At 45.4% G+C, this 18,095-nt stretch overlaps 4 non-coding genes across 4 annotated transcripts; 2 read left to right on the top strand and 2 right to left on the bottom strand.

Annotated features, from left to right (window-relative positions):
- Nucleotides 1-1,137: 1,137 nt before the first annotated feature.
- trnag-ucc (transfer RNA glycine (anticodon UCC)) lies at nucleotides 1,138-1,209 on the top strand. The gene has a single exon. It is a non-coding gene; the product is annotated as a tRNA-Gly (tRNA).
- A 5,951-nt stretch (nucleotides 1,210-7,160) lies between these two features.
- trnap-agg (transfer RNA proline (anticodon AGG)) lies at nucleotides 7,161-7,251 on the bottom strand. The gene is given in 2 exon segments: nucleotides 7,161-7,196; nucleotides 7,216-7,251. It is a non-coding gene; the product is annotated as a tRNA-Pro (tRNA).
- Nucleotides 7,252-11,301: 4,050 nt separating this feature from the next.
- Nucleotides 11,302-11,383, bottom strand: trnal-uaa (transfer RNA leucine (anticodon UAA)). The gene has a single exon. It is a non-coding gene; the product is annotated as a tRNA-Leu (tRNA).
- A 389-nt stretch (nucleotides 11,384-11,772) lies between these two features.
- On the top strand, nucleotides 11,773-11,845 carry trnak-cuu (transfer RNA lysine (anticodon CUU)). Its single transcript has one exon. It is a non-coding gene; the product is annotated as a tRNA-Lys (tRNA).
- The last annotated feature ends 6,250 nt before the right edge of the window (nucleotides 11,846-18,095 follow it).

The following is an 18,095-nucleotide window of genomic DNA, read 5'->3' as shown; positions in this document are numbered from 1 at the left end:
CAACAAGAAGACCCGCATCATCCCCAGACACCTGCAGCTGGCCGTCCGCAACGACGAGGAGCTCAACAAGTTGATGGGAAGGGTGACAATCGCTCAGGGCGGGGTGCTGCCTAATATCCAGGCCGTGCTGCTGCCCAAGAAAACCAGCGCTGGCGCCGGCAAAAAGTGAAGCGACCATTCTTTAATCTAATAACCCAAAGGCTCTTTTCAGAGCCACTCACTTGATCTGAAAAAGGGCCAACTATTGTCTGTCCCTCAGATTCTGCTCTGCTACTTAATGTGCAAATGTTTCACGCTTTATGACATCAATCCGCAGCGCATTCTGCGCAGATTATTTACATGTTCAGTATTTGTGATACATGTGAATTGACGGTGTTTATTGGGGATAAAAGTCTGTGAACTGAATTGATCTTAGTTTCAATAAGATTGCTCAAAGAAGGAAGTCTAACTTGTAATCTATCCGCAAGTGATTCCGCTCTTTTAATGTGTAGATGTTTCTGTAAGTGGGTTACTGTATGTCTCGCTTCATACTCGGAGCCTCAGATTAACATCAACCCCTGGCTCACACCTCATTCTGGAACCGCTGCAAGTCCATATGGTGTATGTACACACACAGTGCTGTTAGGGAGGGGTTCCAGGTTTGGATGGTGCCTCGCGGAGTAAAGGTCAATGTCAGTTGTGGGATTCGAGCCCTGACCTCCAGAGGAGACTGCGACCTGAACTCGGCCATCCTGACGTATTCGAAAGGTTAGGTGCGATTGGGCCGAAGTCGGGTGGTCTTTCCGTGGGTCAGTGCTGACTCGATGGGCCGAATGGCCTCCTTCCGCACTGGAGCCATTCTACGATTACTGAAATAGGGTGAAAACGGCAGCATCAGGACACAAGGACAAGTTACGGTCTCAGGCCAGAGTAAGTGTCCAAAGTAATGACACACACAACATTAGAAATCAATGAGATAAATACATTTATTGTGGACTGGTGCCATCTCCTGGCAGAACGGGAGCCGTGCGACACGGACACTCTCATTCAGGAGCATTTTACATTGGAGTGAAATAACTTACGCTCAGTATGAATGTGTTCCAAAACAGTTTATCAAGCTAATCTAAAGTACCAATTGGAATCTGATTCTTTCAGTGAGCGATGGTGGTATAGTGGTGAGCATAGCTGCCTTCCAAGCAGTTGACCCGGGTTCCATTCCCGGCCATCGCAATAAAAAGCTGGTTGTATATTTTTGCGCCACTTCGTGAGTTTCAAACCGAGAAAGAGAAACAGTTCCGAACTCAGAATTTGGGCGCAATTGGGGAGTGAAATAAGTAACTTTCTCATCATTTTTAATATGGTTTCATTATGGACAGTGTTTCACTATTCACCCACAAGCCGTCAAACAACAGCTAAAAGCCGCAGCTTTTTCACTTCACCCTCATGAAGTGGACCAAACAGAGACACAACAGACACGTTACAGACGAGGATGGGATTTGAAGCCACGTGTACAGAGCACAATGGATTATTGTGCATCACCTTAACCACGTGGTACAGCTGCTTTACTTCAGGGCCCTTTAGTATCCTTCAATCTGACTTCTCTGCGTTTCTTTCGCACAGTTGCTGATGTACAGAACACAGTCAAAGTGTAAATAAATAAAAATAATCTCTGAGTTAATTTGCGCTTGTGGCGCAACGGGAGCGCGCCTGACTCCAGATCAGAAGGTTGCGTTGAAATCATGTCAGGCGCGCGGAGTTTTTCTGCAGCTTGTTCCAGGAATTTCTCTCTGTAGAAATGCTCTCGAAATGACTCCATTCCACGATGCAAATAATATATTTCATATTTACCTGCTTGAGCAAATTTGTCAAATAGCAGCAGATTCATCTCGTCCTGTTAATGCAGAATGACAGTGAGTTCAGTAAGAAATGTTTACAAACAACAGCAATTTCTTTCTGCTCACTACACAGTTATAGTGATCTGTATTAAACAGCAGGAGCGGGAACCGCAATCCGGAGTCTTCACCTTAATGGTGAGTCTGAATTTCAGTTTGGGGGTTTCAGAGAGAGCGGATGTTATTGTGGAAACTGAGGTCACTTTTCCTGTGAATGGAGCCGGATAAAGAGCCCTGGCCGGCCTGAGAGTCCCCGAGCCTCCATGAATCTTCACAGCTCACAGAGTGAAGGGCTTTTCCACTTTGAAAATGACCATGTCCGGCAGCTGGAGCTTTCCCTTGTATTTTCTGGGATCTGGGAAACAGCGGATCATCAAAAAACAGAAATGAAACACATATAATTGCAGTATTTATTTAAATGGGCTAAACATCAGTGCGCATGGCCTAATGGATAAGGAGTCTGACTTTGGGGAAATCGAGTGATGATATCAGAAGATTGCAGGTTCGAGGCCTGCCGCGGTCGTTTTATACAGAAATCCGGTATAACTTGCTGACAATCCAGTTTTCCTTCCTCAGCTCAGTTTATTCAATTCTCTCTCATCTTAGTATTTCGTTTACCCCCTAATTAATCCACAAGATCTGTTTGATTTGGATAAAGAAATGATTGTGTATCAAGCGGTTCAATACAATTCTGTGGAGGGAATTCTAATGTCCTCAGGAAGATGGTTAGAGTCATAGAGTCATAGGTGTTGACAGCATGGAAACAGGCCCTTCGGCCCAGCTTGACCATGCCGCCCAGTTTCTATCACTAAGCTAGTACCACTTGCCCGCATTTCGCCCATATCCCTTTCTACCCACCCTGCCCATGAAACTGTCCAACTGCTTTTCAAAAGATAAAATCGTGCCCGCTTCCTCACCACTGCCACTGCCTCACGAAGCCCGTTCCAGATGCCCACCACCCTCTGTGTGAGGAAATTTCCCTTCTGCTCTCTTTTGTATCTCTCCATTCTCACCTTAAACCTATGCCCTCTCATTCTAGACTTCTCTACCTTTTGGAAAAGATGCCGACTACCTTAGCTATGCTCTTCATTGTTGTCTCGACTTCTGTAAGTTCACCCCAAGACTCATACAGTCCAGCGGGGAAAGTCCCAGCCTAACTAGCCTCTCCTTATAAATCACCATCAAGTCCTGGGAACACCCTCGTATATCTCTTCTGCACTCTTTCTAGTTTAACAATATGCTTCCTATAATAGGGTGAGCATAACTGAACACAGCATAACGTGTGTGGTCTTGCCAATGTATTGTACAACTCGGTAGCATTGTGGATAGCACAATTGCTTCACGGGTCCCAGGTTCGATTCCAGCTTGGGTCACTGTCTGTGCGGAGTCTGCACATCCACCCCGTGTGTGCGTGGGTTTTCTCCGGTTTCCTCCCACAGTCCAAAGATGTGCAGGTTAGGTGCATTGGCCGTGATACAATTGCCCTTAGTGTCTAAAATTGCCCTTAGTGTTGGGTGGGGTTATGGGGATAGGGTGGAGGTGTTGACCTTGGGTAGGGTGCTCTTTCCAAGAGCCGGTGCAGACTCGGTGGGCCGAATGGCCTCCTTCTGCACTGTAAATTCTATGATCTATGAACTCCAGCAAGACGTCCCAACTCCTGTATTCAATATTCTGTCCAATAAAAACTAGCATACTGAATGGCTTCTTCACCATCCTGTCCACTTGCGACTCCAGCTTCAAGGAGCTGTGAACCTGTACTCCTAAATCTCTTTGTTCTGTAACTCTCCCCAACTCCCTCCCATTAACTGAGTAGGTCCTGCCCTGATTTGATCGACCCAAATGCATCACATCACACTTATCCAAATTAAACTCTATTTGCCATTCATCGGCCCACTGGCCCAAGATGTTTAATAATGAGCTGGATCAACTGATTTTTTGTTCAGAGGGATGTAAGATTATGTTACTGGACTGGGAATCCAGAGGCCCGAACGAATCTTTGGGACACGGAATAAATCCCACCATTCAAATTCACTGATTTAATAGATTTTCAGGGGCGGGGGGCGGGGCTTGACAGGATAGATGCTGAGACGCTGGTTCACCATGTGGGAGAGTCTTGGACCAGAAGGAATAATCTCAGAGTAAGTGGCCGCCCATTTAAACCAGAAATGATGAGTAGTTTCTTCTCTCGGAGTATAGTGTATCTGTAGAAATGTTTGCATGAACCGAATAGGGCTGTAAAGGGTGGGTCAGTTAATATGTTGATATTATGATTTTGAACATCTCGATCATATCTCCTCTCTGCCTTATCCTCTCCAAGGAGAACGTTCCCAACATCTCCAATCTAGCCTCCTAAATGGAATCAATCCTGTAAACCTCTTCTGCACGCTGCCCAATACGTCCACAGCCTTCCAATATTGTGGCTCCCAGAGCTGTGCAAAATATTCCATCTGATGTCTAACTGGCGCCTTGTACAGATTCAGCATAACCTCCTTCCTCTTGTTCTGTTTTCCACTCGTTATAAAGCCCAGAATAAGATTTGCTTTATTACCTGCTCTCTCCACCTGTCCACCTTCAATGATCTATCCACATATACACCCAGCTCTGTCTGCTCCTACATCCCATAAATAGTTGAGGGGCAGCACGGTAACATAGTGGTTAGCACTATGGCTTCACAGCGCCGGGTCTCAGGGTCGATTCCCACTTGGATCACTGTCTGTGTTCTCCGTGGGTTTCGTCCGGGTGCTCCGGTTTCCTCCCACACTCCAAAGATGTGCAGTTTAGGTGGATTGGCCAGGCTAAATTGCCCTTAGGTTAGATGGGGTTGCTGGGGTGCGGGGATAGGGTGGAGGTGTTGGCTTCAGGGGGGTGCTCTTTGAAGAGTCAGTGCAGATTCCATGGTCCGAATGGCCACCTTCTGCACTGTAAATTCTATGATTCTATACTTCCCTACCAAAATGCATAATCTCACACGTCTCCAGACTGAAAATCATCTTTTGTCGTTTGAAGTTCTAGACTGTCCATGGCACAGTTTCCAAAATTTCCAAGTTTGTACCATCCCCAAACTTTGAAACTGTTCTTTGTACACCATGATCTAGCACATTGTTCTATATCAGGGAAAGCAAATGTTCCAGTAGGGAGCCATGTGAAACACTACAAACCTTCTTCCAGTCCGAAAAGTCTCTATTGACCATTATACTCTGTTTCTGATTATTGAACCACATTTATATCCATATTGCTACTGTCCCTTTTATTCCAGGAGCTACACATTTCGCTAATTCTGCGCAGTTTTAGTTTCCTTATTTAGGGAATGATGTAAATATGTTGGAGACGGTTCAGAGAAGGTTTCCTCGATTGGTGCCAGGAATGAGCCTTTCGTCAGTGGTAGGGAAATTACTGGAGAGAATCCTTCGAGACAGAATCTACTCCCATTTGGAAGCAAATGGACATATTAGTGAGAGGCAGCATGGTTTTGTGTCTCACTAACTTGATAGAGTTTTTCGAAGAGGCCACAAAGATGATTGATGCAGGTAGGGCAGTGGATGTTGTCTATATGGACCTCAGTCAGGCCTTTGACAAGGTCCCTCATGGTAGACTAGTATAAAAGGTGAAGTCACACGGGATCAGGGGTGAGCTTGCAAGATGGATACAGAACTGGCTAGATCATAGAAGGCAGAGAGTAGCAATGGAAGGGTGCTTGTCTAATTGGAGGGCTGGGACTAGTGGTGTTCCACAGTGATCAGTGCTGGGAGCTTTGCAGTTCGTAGTGTGTATAAATGATTTGGAGGAAAATGTAACTGGTCTGATTAGTAAGTTTGCAGATGACACACAGGTTGGTGGAATTGCGGATAGCGATGAGGTTTGTCAGAGGATACAGCAGGATTTAGATCTTTTGCAGATTTGGGCGGAGAGATGGCAGATGGAGTTTAATCCGGACAAATGTGAGGTAATGCATTTTGGGAGGTCTAATGCAGGTAGGGAATATACAGTAAATGGTAGAAGCCTCAAGAGTATCGAAAGTCAGAGAGATCTATGTCTACAGGTCCACAGGTCACTGAAAGGGGCAACACAGGTGGAGAAGGTAGCCAAGACGGCTACGGCATGCTTGCCTTCATTGGCCAGGGAATTGAGTACAAGATTGGCAAGTCATGTTGCAGCTGTCTAGAACCTTAGTTAGGCCACACTTGGAGTATCGTGTTCAATTCTGGTCGCCACACTACCAGAAGGATGTGGATGCTTTAGAGAGGGTGCAGAAGAGATTTACCAGGATGCTGCCTGTTATGGAGGGCATTAGCTATGAGGATCGGTTGAATAAACTCGGTTTGTTCTCACTGGAATGACGGACGTTGAGGGGCGACTTGATAGAGGTCTACAAAATTATGAGGGGCATAGACAGAGTGGATAGACAGAGGCTTTTCCCCAGGGTAGAGGGGTCAATTACTAGTCAATTACATAGGTTTAAGGTGCGAGGGGCAAGGTTTAGAGGAGATGTACAAGGCAAGTTTTTTTACAGAGAGGGCAGTGGGTGCCTGGAACTCGCTGCTGGAGAACGTGATGGAAGCAACGACGATAGTGACATTTAAGCGGCATCTTGACAAATACATGAATAGGATGGGAATCGAGGGATACGGACCCAGGAAGTGTAAAATATTTTAGATTCGTCATTGGTCAGGCAGCATGGTCGGCACGGGCTTGACGGGCCGAAGGGCCTGTTCCAGTGCTGTACTTGTCTCTGTTCTTTGTTGTTCTTTGAGCGGGTTTGCTATTGAGGAAAGGTTAGAGAGACTGCACTTGTTTCCAGTGGAGATGTGAAGACTGACAGTTGATTTGATTGAAGTACATCAGATTTTGAATGGTCTTGACAAGGTGGACGTGGAAAGGATGTCACTGCTTGTGGGAGTGAAAAAAACGGATGTCACCCTTTTCGGACGTAGATGGGGAAATTTCTCCCTCGTAGAGAGTTGTGCGACTTTGGAACTCTACCTCAGAAGGCGGCGAAAGCGGGACATTGATTATTTTTAAGGCAGAGATTGAAAGATTCTTGTTCAGCAAATAAATCAAAGATTTATCGGGGTTACATACAACCATTGCATTCAGCCAACTACCTGGATGCACAAGCGTTCGTTTGTTTTACATGTTTGAGGATACATTCAGAGTCCTACACCATGGTGAAACGGTCTTTAAATGATGTGTTCGTTTCTTCACGTGTTCAGCACTGATATATTCTCTGGGGCGCAAACCTGCTCCCGACTTCATTCAATGATCGTCGTGATTTTAAAAAAAGCAACAACAGGGCTCGTCCGGGATTTGAACCCGGGACCTCTCGCATTTTATCACAAATGGTAGCCCCTAAGCGAGAATCATACCCCTAGACCAACGAGCCAAATCACATTTGCGACTCACTCAAACCAGCTTATCATTGCCTCCCGAAGCTTATTGTCTCAGCTCAATTGTGCTGGAGCATCTCGAAAACAAGGACTCCTACATCAGACTCCTATTTATTGACTACAGCTCCGCCTTCAACACCATAATCCCAGCCATGCTCATATCAAAGCTCCTAAACCTAGGACTTGGCTCCCCACTCTGCAACTGGATTCTCGATTTTCTGACCAACAGACCACAATCAGTAAGAATGAACAACAACACCTCCTCCACAATAGTCCTCAACACCGGGCCTCCGCAAAGCTGCATACTTAGGCCCCTACTCTACACCCTGTACACACACGACTGTGTGGCAAAACTTGGTTCCAACTCCATCTACAAGTTGGCTGACGATACGACCATAGTGGGCCGGACCTCGAATAACGACGAGTCAGAATGCAGGCGGGAGATAGAGAACTGAGTGGAGTGGTGTGGCAACAACAATTTCTCCCTCAATGCCAGCAAAACGAAAGAGCTGGTCATTGACTTCAGGAAGGAAAGTACTGTACACACCCCTGTCAGCATCAACAGGGCCGAGGTGGAGATGGTTAGCAGTTTCAAATTCCGAGGGGTGCACATCTCCAAAAATCTGTCCTGGTCCACCAACTTCGATGCTACTACCAAGAACGCTCAACAGCGTCTATACTTGCTCAGGAAACTAAGGAAATTCGGCATGTCCACATTAACCCTTACCAACTTTTACAGATGCACCAAAGAAAGCATCCTAGCTGGCTGCATCGCAACCTGGTATGGCAGCTGCTCGACCCAGGACCGCAAGAAACTTCAGAGAGTCGTGAGCACCGCCCAGTCCATCACACAAACATGCCTCCTATCCATTGACTCCATCTACACCTCCCGTTGCCTGGGGAAAGCAGGCAGCATAATCAAAGATCCCTCCGACCAGCTTTCTCACTCTTCCAACTTCTTCCATCGGGTAGGAGATACAGAAGTCTGAGAACACGCATGAATAGACTCAAAAACAGCTTCTTCCCCACTGTCACCAGACTCCTAAATGACCCTCTTATGGACTGACCTCATTAACACTACACCCTGTATGCTTCATCCGATGCCAGTGCTTTTGTAGTTACATTGTATATGTTGTGTTGCCCTATTATGTATTTTCTTTTATTCCCTTTTCTTCTCATGTACTTAATGATCTGTTGAGCTGCTCGCAGAAAAATACTTTTCACTGTACCTCGGTACACGTGACAATAAACAAATCCAATCCAATCCAGTCAGTGGTGTGTGGAAAGTAGGATTCAGTCTGTGGAACTCCGTGTCCCATACTCTATATGTTCAGAGTGACCATTGCACAGTCCTTGTGGAGACAAGGCCCCATCTTCACATTGAGGATTCGCTCCATCGGGTTATTTGACACTACCACCCTGCTAAATGCGATCAATTTTGAAATATAATTCATGTATATTTCAGTCTCTGACACTGTATGACAGAGTCAGATTCATTCCATATTTATAATATTCCGGTAATTCCTAGGATTGTTGCACATCTACTGTAACAATCTGTCTTTGGGATTCAGTTAAATCGCTTTGAGAGAGTCTCTGGGACTGTCTGAGAGTCTGTCATTCATTCAGTATATTTCATTCTCTGAAATTCTGTGTGAAGGTGGAACTAAATCTGTAATGATCAATCTCTGATATTGTTATAGAATGGATAAAATCATTCTGTTGTTTGCCAGTTTCCGTTAAAACGTCTGCATATCAGAATCATGACAACACTTTCAGTGGCATTGCGCTTGTGTGTCCGTTGGGGGGGGGGGGCATATAGGCATTTGGGTGGTGAATGAATCTTTACCTCTCAGTCTCTGATGTGCACAGTAAGAAGTCTGACAACACCAGGTTAAAGTCCAACAGGTGTGTTTCAAACACTAGCTTTCGGAGCACTGCTCCTTCCTCAGGTGTATGAAGAGGTATGTTCCGGAAACATGTATATAGACAAAGTCAAAGATGGAAGAAAATGTTTTGAATACGAGCATTTGCAGGTAATTAAATCTTTCCAGATCCAGAGATAGGGGTAACCCCTGGTTAAAGAGGTGGGAATTGTCTCAAGCCGGGACAGTTGGTAGGATTCCGCAATCCCAGGCCAGATGGTGCGGGGCGAATGGAATGCGACATGAATCCAAGGTCCCGGTTGAGGCCGTACTCATGTGTGCGGAACTTGGCTACAAGTTTCTGCTCGGCGATTCTGTTGTCACGCTTACCCGGAGATCAGAGGCTGAATGCCCTTGACTGCTGAAGTGTTCTCCGATGTGTTCTCTGGTGTGACATGTGAATATTCGAGTCATTCTCTATCTGCAGTCTCTGCTGCTGTGTGTGGCTCAGGTCTCCCCAGACCAACGAGCCAGCCGCTGATTTGATCTCAGTTAAAATAACTTTTAATTGCGTCCCAAAGCCCATCAGTTTCCCCACAATTATAAATCAGAAATGTGAATGAACAATGGACATTTATCTCTCTGTTCTGGTGATGATCAGAAGCAGTGATGTCAGATTTCACCACTCGACAAGTCGGCCTGTGGTTGCGCGTCGGCAATATCGTGTTTATGTCATTCTGCCAGTCATTGGGTTCAGTTGGCATTTTAGGAGAAATTCGAAGCCATCATGACTTCCCCAGTGGTCTCATGGTTAAGGTGTGAGTGATGTTAATCATGATGTGATCAAATGAGTGTCTGTTTCAGTCTTTCCGCGGGGAGTTTTCATGCTGAGGAGAAACATGTTGGACATGGTCTGGGAATGTTTCACTCCGGTCCATTCCCAACATATCCTGATCTGATGGGATGGGCTTTTCCTTCCAATCGTTGCAGGAAACATTATTAATATTGATTAATATTGGTTAATTATCATTTATAAAGTATTGTTTTATACGTTTAGTGTAGTTTATTTAAAAATGCTGATTACCAGACGCGATAAATTTTTGCTTTCATTCCTTAAACAGCCAAATTGGGTGAAAACCATCAATGAGAGGCAATGGGAGCCCCGGTCTTTTGTGTGGTCAGTGGTTTGTTTATGGAGCTGAGTAAATATTCCGGAGCAGAGCCGCTGCGAGCGGGTTTAGAACCTCCTCGGGAATACAATAATGTGGGTTTGCCGTTTGTGTCCACACATCTGGATAGGAATGGAGCTGCTGTTGCACGGGCAGCTGGACAAGCAAGAGGCACAGATATTGACCAACTGCACCCGCTCCAAACAGATTCCCCAAATTACCGAACAAAACAAAAACAAGCGCAACTGATCTTTTATGGTATTATGACATTCTCTCTGAAATCAATATACCAACACCTCTTGAAGATTCGATTTGCTGTTACAATTCACTCTGTACTGTCTCAATGTCAGCCGTAATTCCTTCCGAGCTCTCAGACAGGCGCTGACTGGTTAAAAGTTTGCTTCACTTTTCAATGTCCGGCTCAATAAAATCAATCACAGGCCCATGATCTGCTTTCCTCCTGTTCTCAGGCACATCCACTTTCTACAAGGGCGCACTAACTGGTTTTCAGAGTAAGAGTCAGACTGCAGTCACCTCGTTCTCTCTCGATCCCTTTATCTCAGAGCCACCTCACAACCAGGAATGGAACTTCTCACAGAGCCAAGAATGGAACAGTTTGTCGATTCTTCCACTGATTCAGGACCGTCCATCACCAGGACGTATTCGTCCAAAAGAGTTGGGGTGAGATGGGGCTGAGTTTCACTGTGTATCCAATCAGTCCCCGGAGAAGCACAAAAACAGTGAGTGAGAGAGAGAGAAAGAAACAAAGAAACAGATAGAGAGATAAAATATGTTCCATTTCTACCACGATCTTTTTACCCAGAAATACATTCAGCTGAATGAAAGCAAATCACGTTTCCATCTTTATATTTTGTTCAGTTTCCCCAAAAAATGGTACATACCGGACTGAACTCGAAGAACGTTCCAACCGTTTATTTACAGCCAATCGGAATTCCGATTCATTCCGGAGTCAGCGGCTTGTGGGAGGAGTTGAACAAACATTCCGAATCAAAGTCGCTGCGAGCAGGGCTCGAACCTGCGCGGGAAAACCACACTGGAGTTTAAGCCCAACGCCTTAACCACTCGGCCATCGCAGGTGCGTCCAATGTGTCATTCATTAGTAATTTGGTCGATAGAATACATGATGATCTGATGACGCAACTAACATGATCACGTGTCGGGATTCCGGCAGTTCTCCCCGCTCGCGGTCAGAGCACAAGCCAGGAGCAGCTGCTCAACTATTAAGTCAGTTATTTTTATTCCAAATCCTTGGTCGCCAGTCATTGAGAGACCAGCATTTCTACATGGTGTCAGGAGTGGGCAGTATGGCAGAAGGACTCCACCGCATCAACATCCTTGGATCATAGAATGGTAGAATATCCAGCTCAGAAGGAGGCCATTCGGCCCAACGAGTCAAGACTAACCCTCCGAATGAGCACCGCAGCGACTCTCGACAGGAAGAAGTTTAATAGTCAGTGCAGCATCAGCCCGGCTAGCTCAGTCGGTAGAGCATGGGACTCTTAATCCCAGGGTCGTGGGTTCGAGCCCCACGTTGGGCGGTCTACATTATTATCTGAAAATATTGATGCTGAACGAACTGTTTTGACAACAGGAACTCAAGGTTATGTCGCTGGACTGGGAATCCAGAGGTCTGAACTAACCCTTGGTGGCAAGACTTAATAAATCTGGAATTGAAATTTCGTCTCAGTAATGGCGCAGAAAGGTTCTGCTTCAGAGAGGACATATTTCCACAACAGGGAATGATTTGACACAACCGCAGTGAAGATCTGTCACAGGCAGAGTCACGGTTCCACGACAGAGAGAACAGTTACACAGCAGAGAGCTCAGTTACACAGCAGAGAGCTCAGTTACACAGCAGGGAGCACAGTTACACAGCAGAGAGCACGGTTACACAGCAGGATATACATTTACAAACAGGGCCTATATGTGTGCAGCAGGAAACACATTTTCGTAAATAACCAGTTTTTCCATCTCAGTATCTTGCTGGTTTGCTCGGCACCTTTTCTGTGTGTCATTGTGTGTGTGTCCTGATAGTCTCTTCCTGCTTTACTGTGTGTCTTTCTCTGTCTGTCACAGCCGTGCTGATGTTACGTATTAATCTCACTTTTCCCAAACAGACATTGTGATTGATAGATACAGAAAGATTTCCACACTGACATTCAGTACCAATGTTTGATAGAAACTGAATCCCACCCTCACATACAGTACTAGATATTGACTCATATTGAAGGAACCCTGCTCTCACAAACTGTTCCACAGACTGAGTTGCAGAGTGTTCCCTCCACTCGCGAACACTACCTGCGATTTCCAGATCCAGAACAAATCTCAGTCAGGTGAGTAGCAGAGTTTGATGGGTACGACATGGATTCCACAATCACCTTCTCTCCGCCACATAACCAGACGCAGTCGGCACTCGGAGTCTGTGGTCCAGATAAGAACATAAGAACTAGGAGCAGGAGTAGGCCATCTGGCCCCTCGAGCCTGCTCCACCATTCAATGAGATAATGGCTGATCTTTTGTGGACTCAGCTCCACTTTCCGGCCCTAACACCATAACCCTTAATCCCTTTATTCTTCAAAAAACTATCTATCTTTATCTTAAAAACATTTAATGAAGGGGCCTCTACTGCTTCACTGGGCAAGGAATTCCATAGATACACAACCCTTTGGGTGAAGAAGTTCCTCCTAAACTCTGTCCTAAATCTACTTCCCCTTATTTTGAGGCTATGCCCCCTAGTTCTGCTTTCGCCTGCCAGTGGAAACAACCTGCCCGCATCTATCCTATCTATTCCCTTCATAATCTTTATATGTTTCAATAAGATCCTCCCTCATCCTTCTAAATTCCAACGAGTACAGCCCCAGTCTACTCAACCTCTCCTCGTAATCCAACCCCTTCAGCTCTGGGATTAACCTAGTGAATCTCCTCTGCACACCCTCCAGTGCCAGTATGTCCTTTCTCAAGTAAGGAGACCAAAACTGAACACACTACTCCATGTGTGGCCTCACTAACACCTTATACAATTGCAGCATAACCTCCCTAGTCTTAAACTCCATCCCTCTAGCAATGAAGGACAAAATTCCATTTGCCTTCTTAATCACCTGTTGCACCTGTAAACCAACTTTTTGTGACTCATGCACTAGCACACCCAGTTCTCTCTGCACAGCAGCATGTTTTAATATTTTATCATTTACATAATAATGCCTTTTGCTGTTATTCCTACCAAAATGGATAACCTCACATTTGTCAACATTGTATTCCATCTGCCAGACCCTAGCCCATTCACTTAGCCTATCCAAATCGCTCTGCAGACTTACAGTATCCTCTGCACTTTTTGCTTTTCCACTCATCTTAGTGTCGTCTGTACACTTGGACACACTGCCCTTGGTCCCCAACTCCAAATCACCTCTGTAAATTGTGAACAATTGTGGGCCCAACACTTATCCCTGAGGGACACCACTAGCTACTGATTGCCAACCAGAGAAACATCCATTAATCCCCACTCTTTGCTTTCTATTAACTAACCAATCCTCTATCCATGCTAATACTTTCCCCTTAATGCCATGCATGTTTATCTTATGCAGCAACCATTTGTGTGGCACCTTGTCAAAGGCTTTCTGGAAACCCAGATATACCACATCCATTGGCTCCCCGTTATCTACCGCACTGGTAATGTCCTCAAAAAATTCCACTAAATTAGTTAGGCACGACCTGCCCTTTATGAACCCATGCTGCGTCTGCCCAATGGGACAATTTTCATCCAGATGCCTCGCTATTTCTTCCTTGACGATAGATTCCAGCATCTTCCCTACTACCGAAGTTAAGCTCACTGGCCTATAATTACCCGCTTTCTGCCTCCCTCCTTTTTTAAACAGTGGTGTCACGTTTGCTAATTTCCAATCCGCCGGGACCACCCCAGAGTCTAGTGAATTTTGGTAAATTATCACTAGTGCATTTGCAATTTCCCTAGCCATCTCTTTTAGCTCTTTGGGATGCATTCCATCAGGGCCAGGAGACTTGTCTACCTTTAGCCCCATTAGCTTGCCCATCACTACTACCTTATTGATAACAATCCTCTCAAGGTCCTCACCTGTCATAGCCTCATTTACATCAGTCACTGGCATGTTATTTGTGTCTTCCACTGTGAAGACCGACCCAAAAAACCTGTTCAGTTACTCAGCCATTTCCTCATCTCACATTATTAAATCTCCCTTCTCATCCTCTAAAGGACCAATGTTTACCTTAGTCACTATTTATTTTAAAATATATTTGTAGAAAATTTTACTCTCTGTTTTTATATTCTGAGCAAGTTTACTCTCATAATCTATTTTACTCTTCTTTATAGCTTTTTTAGTAGCTTTCTGTTGCCCGCTAAAGATTTCCCAGTCCTCTAGTCTCCCACTAATCTTTGCTACTTTGTATGCTTTTTCCTTCAATTTGATACTCTCCCTTATTTCCTTAGATATCCACGGTCGATTTTCCCTCTTTCTACCGTCCTTCCTTTTTGTTGGTATATACCTTTGCTGAGCACTGTGAAAAATCGCTTGTAGGGTTGTCCACTGTTCCTCAACTGTTTCACCATAAAGTCTTTGCTCCCAGTCTACCTTAGCTAGTTCTTCTCTCATCCCACTGTAAACTCCTTTCTATCAGCACAAAACACTCGTGTTTGATTTTACTTTCTCAGTCTCCATCTGTATTTTAAATTCCACCGTATTGTGATCGCTCCTTCCGAGAGGATCCCTAACTATGAGATCCTGAATCAATCCTGTCTCATTACACTGGACCAGATCTACGACCGCTTGTTCACTCGTAGGTTCCATTACATACTGTTCTAGGAAACTGTCGTGGATACATTCTATGAACTCCTCGTCAAGGCTGCCTTGACCGACCTGGTTAAACCAATCGACATGTAGATTAAAATCCCCCATGTTAACTGCTGTACAATTTCTACATGCATCAGTTATTTCTTTGTTTATTGCCTGCCCCACCATAATGTTACTATTTGTTGGCCTATAGATGACTCCTATCAGTTACTTTTTTGCCTTACTATTCCTGATTTCCACCCAAATGGATTCAACCTTATCCTCCATAGCACCGATGTCATCCTTTACTATTGCCCAGATGTCATCCTTAAATAACAGAGCTACACCACCTCACTTACCAACCACTCTGCCCTTCCGTATAGTTTGATTTACTCTGATATTTAACTCCCAGTCGACACCATCCTTTAACCATGTTTCAGTAATGGCCACTAAATCATAGTCATTCACGATGATTTGCACCACCATCTCATTTACTTTATTCTGATTATTACGAGCATTCAGGTAAAGTACACTTATGTTGGCTTTTTTACCTCTGTTCTGTATCTTACCACCTCGATCAGTAACCTCTCCTAAGTTATATTTCCTCTTAACCTTTCTCCTGATTTTCCTTGTGGTTGAACCCATAAAGTCATGTAACAACCTGCTGCGTCGCTTACCATTCATGTTTTTACTTCCCGTTTTATTCCTTTTAGTATTCCTGGTCCTATTCACGGAGCTCCCCTCAGTCACTGTACCTTGTACTGTCGCCCTTTTTGATTTTTGACTATGGCTTCTCTGCCTTACACTTTCCCCCTTACTGCCTTTTGTTTCTGTCCCTGTTTTACTACCTTCCAAATTCCTGCGTCGGTTCCCATCCCCCTGCCACGTTAGTTTAAACTCTCCCCAACAGCTCTAGCGAACACTCTCCCTAGGACATCAATTCCAGCCCTGCCCAGGTGCAGACCGTCCGGTTTGTACTGGTCCCACCACCCCCAGAACCGGTTCCAATGCCCCAGGAATTTGAATCCCTCCCTCTTGCACCATCTCTCGAGCCACGCATTCATCCTATCTATCCTCACATTCCTACTCTGACTAGCTCGTGGCACTGGTAGCAATCCTGAGATTACTACCTTTGAGGCCCTACTTTTAAGTTTAACTCCTAACTCCCTGAATTCAGCTTGTAGGACCTCACCCCGTTTTTTTAACCTATATCATCAGTGCTTATGTGCACCACGACAGCTGGCTGTTCACCCCCCCCCCCCCCCCAGAATGTCCTGCAGGCACTCCGAGACATCCTTTGCCCTTGCACCAGGGAGGCAACATACCATCCTGGAGTCTCGATTGTGTCCGCAGAACCGCCTGTCTATTCCCCTTACGATTGAGTCACCTATCACTATAGCCCTGCCAATCTTCTTCCTGCCCGGCTGCGCAGCTGAGTCAGCCACGGTGCCATGAACCTGGCTGCTGTTGCCTTCCCCTGGTGAGCCATCTCCCTCAACGGTATCCAAAGCGGTGTATCTGTTTTGCAGGGAGATGACCGCAGGGGACACCTGCACTGCTTTCCTACTCTTGCTCTGTCTTTTGGTCACCCATTTTCTATCTCCTTCAGTACCTTTCACCTGCGGTGTGACCAACTCGCTAAACATTGTTTTAACAAGGTTTTAGAGACAAATAGCAGAATATTGCACAATGTCAGGGTATAAGATATAGAAGCATAAGTAAACCATTTAGCCCATCGAATATGCTCCGTATTGCAATGAGATCATGCTTGATCTGATATATGACGTGTTATGACCTCATACGGTGGCACGTTGTCACAGTGGTTACCTCACAGCGCCAGCGATCCGGGTTTAATTCCAGCCTTTGGTCACTGACTGTGTGGAGTTTGCACTTTCTCTCCGTGTCTGTGTGGGTTTCCTCCGGGTGCTGCGATTTCCTCGCACAGTCCAAATGTGTGCGGGTTAGGTGGAGTGTCCATGCTAAGTTGCTCCTTGGTGTTCAGAAAGTTGGGTGGTGTTACAGGGATGTGGTGGGGACACAGAGGCTCTTTCAGAGAATCGGTGCCGAGTCGATGGGCAGAATGGCCTCCTTTTACATTTTAATGATTTCATGATAACCCTCATGTCCACTTTCCCGGGATTTTATCTCTACATTTCATGATGAAACTTTAAAACCAACATTCCAACCAAGCCCCAGGTACCAGTAACTTCTGAATGGTCGTTAATTTCCCGGCTGTCAATCATTTGGTCAGTCTGAGGAAGTCACATCCTGGAAATGTCACACATTGATCCAGTTCTAAAGTAAATTAAGTCGTTCTAGTCACTGATGACCATAGGCTGCTTTCCCCTTTGAGGGTGAGATCTGACTGGTGGTGATTTAACCTGAGGATCACCATACCTCAGGCGACGAGCAGTAATAATAATAATAATAATCTGTTATTGTCACAAGTTGGCTTCAATGAATTTACTGTGAAAAGCCCGAGTCACCACATTCCGGCGTCTGTTCGGTGAGGCTGGAACGGGAATTGTGAGAAAGCGGGATTTTCATGATTCAGTTCTAGTATAACCGTGTGATCTGAATCTAATTTATCTGGTGTTCTCTTAGACAATCTTGTCTCACAGTGAGGCAAACCTCACTGACTGGATAGACGAGTGATCGTTCTTCAGTCTTGTCATGGCCGGACCCGCTGAATATGGAGGCATATCCTGTGTGGCAGGATTTAGCTCCAACTCAATCTATAAGTTTGTGGATGATACCACGGCGGTAGGTCGTATCGCAAACAATGACGAATTAGACACAGAAGGTAGATAAATCACTTGGTTGCATCGTGTACCTAAAACAGCCTGTCTCTAAATGTCGGAAAGATCAAGGAACTGATCATCGACGCCAGGAAGCGTTGCACAACACACACACCCTCTACATCAATGGCTGCGAAGTGGAGATGGTGGATAGCTTTACATTTCCGGGTGTCACCCTCACCAACAGTCTG

Source organism: Scyliorhinus torazame, chromosome 24, assembly GCF_047496885.1.
Source record: "Scyliorhinus torazame isolate Kashiwa2021f chromosome 24, sScyTor2.1, whole genome shotgun sequence".
NCBI classification, from domain to species: Eukaryota; Metazoa; Chordata; class Chondrichthyes; order Carcharhiniformes; family Scyliorhinidae; genus Scyliorhinus; species Scyliorhinus torazame.
This window is presented reverse-complemented; position numbering and strand designations above follow the sequence as displayed.